The sequence below is a fragment of the Notamacropus eugenii genome, chromosome 4 (assembly GCF_028372415.1).
Source record: "Notamacropus eugenii isolate mMacEug1 chromosome 4, mMacEug1.pri_v2, whole genome shotgun sequence".
In the NCBI taxonomy this organism is placed as follows: Eukaryota; Metazoa; Chordata; class Mammalia; order Diprotodontia; family Macropodidae; genus Notamacropus; species Notamacropus eugenii.
In genome coordinates, this window is record NC_092875.1 from 179,462,711 (window position 1) to 179,471,546 (window position 8,836).

Genomic DNA, 8,836 nt, shown 5'->3' on the forward strand with positions numbered 1-8,836 from the left:
TAAAATTGTTTCAGAATTTCTCAGTGTGACAGATGGTCCAACCTCTTTAAATTTCAGAATCAAAGAAACTTAGATTTTTCAGAGACTACATGGGTTATTCCCTCATTAGAATGTGAACTTCTTGAGGGAATAAACTGGTTTTGCCTTAGTGCTTAGCACAGTACTTGGCATTTAGGACTTAAAACTTCTTCTTGATATAGTTTAACTTTTCCATAAGCCAGAATTTGTCTATTACATCTCTAACCCAGTGTCAGTTAAAGGATCTTAAATAAAGGAGACCCCAGCACAAACCAAGGTAGCTCATTGTTAACATTCTTCATTACATCAAGGGGAGATCTGCTTTTGGGGAACCAATTTCTTTGATCTTTCTTTTCTAGAACCATTCAGAACATGTTTAACTAATCCCTCTTGTATATCACAGCTGACTGTATTGCCCAGGCAATGTTCACAGCACTGAGGATGGCTATGAATATACGCTGATATAGTTCTGAATCACCAAGTATAAAAGACTCTCCATATAGATGGTAATATCATTGGTACTCTTTGAAATGAAGGATGAGCCATGACTTACTTCACATGATCTTTACATGGCATGTTCTCTGGCTCTCTCACTATCTTGGTCAACTCAATCTGAATGTTCTACATTTTGTCAAAGTCCTTTCAAAACTTTGCCTTCTCTGCTCCCCTGCCAGGCCTTTTCCCCCAGGAAGTAAATCAGTGATCCTTTTTTAAATTGCTTGCATTAGGATTCCAAATTTCTAATTACCATACTTAAACCTTTTTTATGTTTTCCATCTTTAAAACCAAAATAATAAGTGTTCCTTTATGAAAGAAGGTCTCCCCTGGCCAAAAAAGTATTATTTAACATTAACTTTACTTAATATAGCTGTTTTTCACTATCCTCATCATACTTCCAAGAAGTTTGGTATCTGAAGATATAATTGATGATGTTTTTTCACTTCAGAAAATGAAATTGCCATTATTGTTCAGAACTGATTCAACAAGGCAAGATAGCTCCCAGGCCTCTGCAATGAAGAAAAAAATCTTACAATTAATTAAGACTTTCCCTAAAACAATTTTATATTACTTGAAGGGGGAGGGGATAAATGATGCTAATATATTTCTTTACTTATGGGAAGACATAACTCTATATTCATTAAACCACAGGATTTTAGAGCTCATCTATTCAATCCAACTTATTTTATAGATGATCTCCACTGAAGTTAGGAGACTTATTGAAGGCCACAAATCTATTTAACATCAGAGCTTAGGGTAAATATGAGATTCCTGACTTTTCATTCTTTCTTTTACAAGATAGGTTGATAACTCAATGTTTCAACAAAGATGAAATCTGTTCTTTTTATTGTTATCCACAGAGTCTTTAATTATGAGAATTACTTGAAATCAGTGCATAGACTGAGAAGGGACCAAATTGTTCTTTGTATCTATGACATTAGATAACAAAACACTTCACTGAAAATTCATTCAGTATATTCACATAAAATAGATTCCTAAAGTAATTTGACTTAAAGACATAATGCCATATGACCATTGGTAGGATTTAGGTTAGGCTGGGATTAGGTAGCATAAAATGAAATTTGAAAGCAACCTACTGCTTTTAAAAGTTAAAACAGCACTGTTTCTTTGTTGTCTAGTGTTTCTATTTGCACTGTATCATTGATTTGTGAACTATATGCTTGCCAAAACATGTGGGGTTTGAATTTTTTCTTCTTTTAGGGAATTATTTTGCTTTATTAAAAGCTCTTTTTGTAACTTCAAACTAATTATGGATTTTTTGAGTGTTAATTTTTTGTCATAAAAAGAGGGTTTGGTGTGACTCCCTATCTATCTCACAGTGTATTTGTTATGAGCTTTGTAAACCATGAAAAGCTAGGCAAATGTGAGTTCTAATCATTATTCATATTAGTATTAATCAAGGGTGGTGGGAGAAACAAAGCTAAGAAACCTGGAGAAAGAAAGAAAACCCTGGGAAAGATACTGGGACCATAAACAGATATTAGTGACTCCTTTTCCTGCTTAGTGTAATGTTAAGGTAATTTGAAGATCTTCCCTGTCCCTTAATAGGCTCTTGTGACTTGCTTTGATCTTTGGCTCAGCCCACAGTCCGAGTCACATGGCATGGTTGGAGGTGCTTGTTGAATGGGTGGAGCAAGAAGGGTGCAGCAGAAAGGGAGAGTGAGGTGGAGCTGAGAGAGAGATAGCAGGCAGAGTAGAGAAGAGCAGCTAGCCTGAATGAGAGAGGGATATTTTGCCTAAAGGAGCTTGTTTGTGAGGATACCTGATAGAGAGAAGACATGGGGATAGTGGTCCTTCCTCTATAGATAATGTGTACAAACTTCCTTGTTACCTTGGTGGAACTGGCTTTCTGGTATCTGCATAAATATCTTGATTCTGTCTTTGAGGAAGAGAGTTTCTTTTTGTGAATTTACCCTGCAAATGTCTGCATATCCATAGCAGCTGCTGTGGGTATTGTGCTGGTGCTACACTTAGCACTTCCATGATAGCATCCAAAGATAGGAAGGCTAAAGGAAGACATATTTGGAAAGGTATAGTTGGGGAGGATGGGCACATCAGGTACGGAGGAAAGTTTGTGCAATCATATGGAGGTGGGAGATAGAATGTGAGATTCAAATATTACTAGATCTTTTTTACTATGGGGCTACTCTTTTATAAAGCACATGGGAAGGTTCCCAGCATTAAGAAAGGAACAGTAAGAGGATATCTCCTGAATGCCTTTGGTGGCTTTTACAAATATGTATATTGAATAATTATGGTGATAAGATTTAATGAGCTAATCTTGGTGAAGATCTCCAGAAATTTCACATGAAAAATATATATAACTAATAGACAGATGTTCCTTCCTATAAATAAAACAGAATAAAAAAATTCCTTTAATTATCATTTTTATTAGTAGGTTCACATACTAGAAAGAGAATTTCCTTGAATTAAATAAAGAAAAAGTAGCACAAAACAAATATAATATTTTGGCGTTAGAAGTCCCCTTTGAGGCAGCCTAGCTCATCAGAAAGCATTGGATGGGGAATGAGGAAGCATGACTTTCAGTCATAATCTTGCCACCAACTAGTTATGTCACATCAAGTGAATCTCTCTGGTTTTTGTATTCCCCAGTTATAAAAGACAGGGGTGGACTAGATGAGTTCTGAGCTTCTTCACAATTATAAATGACCTAGGTAGAGAATTTAATCCAACCTATTGAAAAACTGTGACTTAGGGATTTTGTGAATTCCCCAACTTCTGTCATTTTTATAGTCAAGTCAAGACTGGTCTTAACTACTAATAAATGACACTCTCCACTATACCACATAGCCTCTCTTCTCAGTTGTACCTTAAAGTAAAGATTAAGTCACTATAAGCTCTGAATACTAGGGATAGCAGATGTATAGAAAGGAAGTACGGAGCAATAATACAGCTCTAGTTTTGAAGTTAGGAAGACTAAGACTCAATTCTCACTTCTGGTACATACTAGCCATGTGGTCATGGGCAAGTCCCTTAATCTCTTACTAATCAAAGGACCCATCAAAATCAAATGATGGAGAACAGTTGTCCATTTATATGTATACACACACACATACACACATACACACACATACCATAAACACACAGAGGAACAGAAAAAAAAAAAAAGATGGGTAGCCGAAGTGGTACATTGCCATTCAGGAAATATTCTGAAAAGAAAAAGGAGTGAATGGGTTGTGATTTGCACCACTGGAGGGAGCACCCATATAGATAAGATCAACTGAAGCATTAAAACAATTTCAGACATTCATGATATAATTTCATCCAAAATATTTGGAACAATTTAATGTTGAGATATAAATGAATCTTAGTTGACAGCAATAGTATCAATGACCAAGTTTGAAAATGTGGTCTTTAATACCTACTTTGCCAAGCCTTAACAAATCAAATAGTTTTTCATTTATAAACAGTATAATATACAACCCCCCTCCCATACATCTTTAAAAATTACAAGTAACACAAAATGCATAGAAATATCTGTTGCAAATTGATGACTATAAGAATATCTCTTTCTTAAGCAGATACATGGAAGATGTCATTTCAGTGACAGTGGTGATCCTTAAAGTATCATCCTTGCTTTGGTCTTGATTTGATATACCATATGCCATTAGGATTTCCAACATTTCATTTCATTTCATTTCCTTTCTGTGGAGCAATAATAACACATATTACCACTAAACCTCTCAGACATTAAAGGGAAGACATTTTAACCTGCATTAGCAGCATCTTTAGGCCTCCATAAAGCTTTTATTTTTCCCCCAATGAGATAAATAACCAAACATTTTAAAAAGCTAAGGAACAATTGCTCCGTTCGAATGAATAGATTCTTATGATGATCTATGTTTGCCTTCTTGATTGAATACCAGCCATGATACAATTAGACTGTAAAGAGCCTCTTCCCAGTGGAAAGCAGAGGAATCCTAAGTATGCTCCTGTCATGTGACAGTCCTCAGGACCCCCTTTCCTCTTTTTTCATTCCTTAGTTGTCCTTGGCTGGCAGCCAACCTCCTCCCTACAGTGGTTTGAAGAGTTGCAGAAGTGGCAGGATGATTTCCCTGCATCTTCGGGGATACTGTGATTATTGTGTAATGTGCATTGGAAGAGTAATTACTGGCATCCCTCATTAGAAGGCAACCCAATGGGTAAAATGGTGTAACACATTGTACTCAATTTGCACTTACCAAATGTTGCAAAGTGAACCTGCAGTGCTCTAGTTACTCTAAATGGGTGGAGGTAAGAGAGTGGGGGAATGAGTAAGACAGTATGACAGTGATGCAGCGATTTGGGAATCCTGAGGTGAGAGCATGGAAATAGTCAAGGGATAGAGCTGGTACAATTTTTATATCCTTATGAATTTATGTTGTTAATCTCTTATGTATTTCTACGATTTGCAATAAATTAAGGTAGAGTTAACCTAGAGGAATTTTGTAGTAAACAGGACTGTCATGTTGAAAGTTTCCTCATTCTTGCTTGTTTGGCTACCAAATACACTATATTTTATTCTAACCCAGCAAACAATTATTAAGAACCTACATGACATGAAGATGAAATTTTAAGATATTATCACATTATTTAAGGAATTTAGGGTGAAAGTAGATATATATGCAGATGATTATAGATGAATGAAAGCTTCAGAGAGGAAGACAAGTGACCTAAGAAATTCAAGGAGGAGGAATGCTCTATAGCTAGGAGGTGGAGTAGGAAACTGAAGGCATTATGGAGGGGATGTCATGCTGGCCAATCCTTGAATGAAAAAAGGATGTCAATAGGTAGAGATAAGGAGAGAATTTTTCTAGGCATGAGAGAGGACATATGTATATATGTTTAAACTTATAGGAGGTAGAGGGAAGTATGAGACTGGAGAACTTCGAATAGCCTGACTTGCTTGCAGTATGGTATGCATTAAGAGAAGTATAATGAATTAAGGCTGGAAAAGTAGGTGGGAGTTTGGTTATGACAGGTCTTGTATGTGTGGCTAAGGGGTTTGTATAATATTTAGTGGGAAATAGGGAACTACTGAATGTTTCTCCAAAGGAGTGTTGTTATCAGATAACAATCAATTCAAGTTGTGAGAAACTAAAGGCAGAAAGATGTGATAGAACTCTATTTTACAATGGTCCACAGGAAAAACGATCAGTTAAGAGAGGACCTTAATAAAGTGGATTTGTGGGTGAAATAAAGACATAAAGAGAAAATATAAGACATATTTCAGTTGTATAAATGATAGATTGTGTGTCCTGTAAAGAAGAATAAAGGATGACTGAACTTTTGAACCTGGGTGACTGACAAAATGAGGGTGGTATTGACAAATACAGAAGTTGGAAAGTGGAGGGAAGACATGCTGAGTTTGAGGTGAAAGTGGGTTATTTGGGTGAAGAAATTCAAGGAACATTGGAAATGAAGGATTAAAGCTCAAAAGAGATGTTCAGAGACAGATAAAAATAGATTTCTGAGTCATGTGATCAACAAGATAGAGGTTTGGAGATTTTCTTCTGTCTTCATTAACTCTCAAAAGAAAATTCAAAAAGAAATTGTGTATCAGAGGTAGAAAATTTGAAAAATTTACTATATTTTTCAATTATAACGTCACTTTTTTTTTTCTCCCTCACACCTCCCTTTACCCACTGAAAAGACAACAGAAAGAAAGTAGGAAGAAAGGGGGGAAGGAAAGAAAGAGGTAGGGTAAAGGAAGAAAAGAAGGAAGAAAAGAGAGGAGGCTGTAAGGAAGGAAGGGAGAAATAAGGAAGGAAATAAAAGAAAAAAAATCCTGTCACATATAAGAACATTCAAGGAAAACATATTCCCACATTGGCTACTTGCAAAAACGCATTTCTTACTCATATTAATCATTTAGGTGGCTTAATGGATAGAGTGCTGGGCTTGAAGTCCTGAGTTCAAATGTGGTCTCAGAAATTTTGTAGGTGTGTGAATTTGGAAGTCATTTAACTTTTGCAATCAATTTGATTAAATCAATCAATTAAATCAGATCAATTAAAATGAGAATCATAATAGCAATGGCCTCCCAGGTTTATTGTGATGATCAAATGAGATAATATTGGTAAGCAATTAGCACAGTGTCTGAAATGTAGTGTTACATAAATGCTATATATGTTCTATATAAATGCTAGCTAATTTGCTGCAGCTGCTGCTATCTATTAATTCATTATCTCTTTCTCATGAAGATGACATCATTCTTCATCAGTCTACTGGAATCATGGTTGATCATTTTGTTTATAAAAGTTCTCAAGGAGATGAAAATTGTTCATTTTTCTAACGTTGAAATTATACAGAAATTATTCTGTTTCTGTTCACTCTGCATAAGTTCATACAAGTCATTCTATGTCTCTTTGAAACTATTTCCCCTCATTTCTTACAGCACAATAGTCTTCTATTACATTTGTATACATGGGTTGTTCAGCTGCTCTCCTCATGTGTATCCTCTTAGTTTCCAGGGTGGTTTTTTTTTTTTTTGGTTTGGTTTTTGGTTTTTTGTACATAAAGAACCTTTTCCTTTTTTGATTTCTTTGGAGTATAGAGCTAGCACTCACACAGCTGGGTTAAATTTCATGCACAGTTTAGTATTTTTTTGTGCATGATTTCAAATTGTTTATGTTCAAAAATTTCACCAGTTGTTAAATGTGCTGTTTTCCTGCTGGCCTTCGAATATGTGCCATTTTCTTTTTTTTCCTTTTTTGCAATCTTTGCCAATTTTATGGTGATGAGGTGTAACGTCAGAATTGTTTTAATTTACATTTCTCCAATCGTTTATCATTTGAAGTATTTTTTCTTATGTCTTTAGATAGTCTGGATTTCTTCCCTTGAGAACTCTCTGTTCATATCCCTAGACTATTTGTCTATTGGAGAATAGCTCATCTTTTAAATCTGAATCAGTTCTCTATGTATTTTGAAAATGGATTTTTATCAGAGAAAATGATAAAATTTCTATCTCTTCCCACTTGTTTTCCTTCTAAACTTAACGGCTTTAGATTTCCTTGTACAAAACCTTTTAAATTTTGGGAATCAAAATTAGGTTTTTTATCTTCTGTGATCTTCTCTATCCCTTCTTTGATCATGAACTTTTCTCCTATCCGTACCTCCATAGGTAATTTATTCCTTGTTTCTCAAATTTGCTTATGATGTGGCCTTTTATATCTAGGTCATGTAGTCATTTGAATTTTTATCTTGATATTAAGTACGGGTTGTTGGGCTAAATCCAATTTCTGCCATACAGCTACCTAATTTTCCCAGCAGTTTTTATCAAAGAGTCTTAGCTTTTATATTTAGCAAATACCAGGCTCCTGGGTTCATTTGATTTTGCATGAAGTATACTTAATCTATTGTTTCACTGATTGATTTCTTTATTTTTTTAACTGTAGCAGATTATTTGAATAATTACTATTTTGTGCTATAGTGTGAGATCTAATATTGCTAGTTCTTTATTTTAATTCTCTTCCATTTTTTCTGCTTGAATTTCTCATTTTTTTGCCTCCATATGAATTTCATTTTTTAACTTTTACAAAGTAATCTGTTTTAGGTAAGATTCGCATTGTACTGAATAAGTAAATTAATTTAGAAAATAGTCCATTTTTATTATTTTTGCTTGACCTACCATGTACAATGAGACTTTAACTATTACTTAAGTCTATTTTTGTGAATAAAACATTAGTTTTTGTATTTATATTGTTCTTATTTAAATACTTGGCAAATGTACTTCATTTCGCAAAACCAGATATAGATTGACTCCCAATGCATGACAATGAAGTGAAAATAGCTTGAATGTGTACATGAATGAATTAATGAATCAATGAATGCATGGATGAATGATTTTATGTACTTGATATGTAGCACTTAAGTGCTAAATGCGGTTAAGTGCTAAATATACAAATATACAACAGAGAGAAAATCTCTGCCCTTGAGGAGCTTTTATTCCAATGGGGGAAGAAATTTATGTAAGGAAATGGTAGCTTGGGAAGGCTACTCTCTTAAAAGTCACAGGCATAGTGGGTATATCAATAGGATAAATGACTGACATTTCCTTTTCAGAAATGATGGTAGTATAGCTACTGTGAGATCAAACTAAACAGGACAGCCTGGCCCCAGAGTTCCTTTATAACTTGGTCCCTGGAGATCAAAGTAAAGGGTACAGTAACAGTGAGTCAAGGAAGGTTTAAAAAGAAAGAACAGCTAGTTGCACATAGGTATATTTATCTTTTTTACCTTTTCTCATATGAATGGACATATGATTTGTTTGTTGCTCTATTGAGCAACCTGTAGTTAT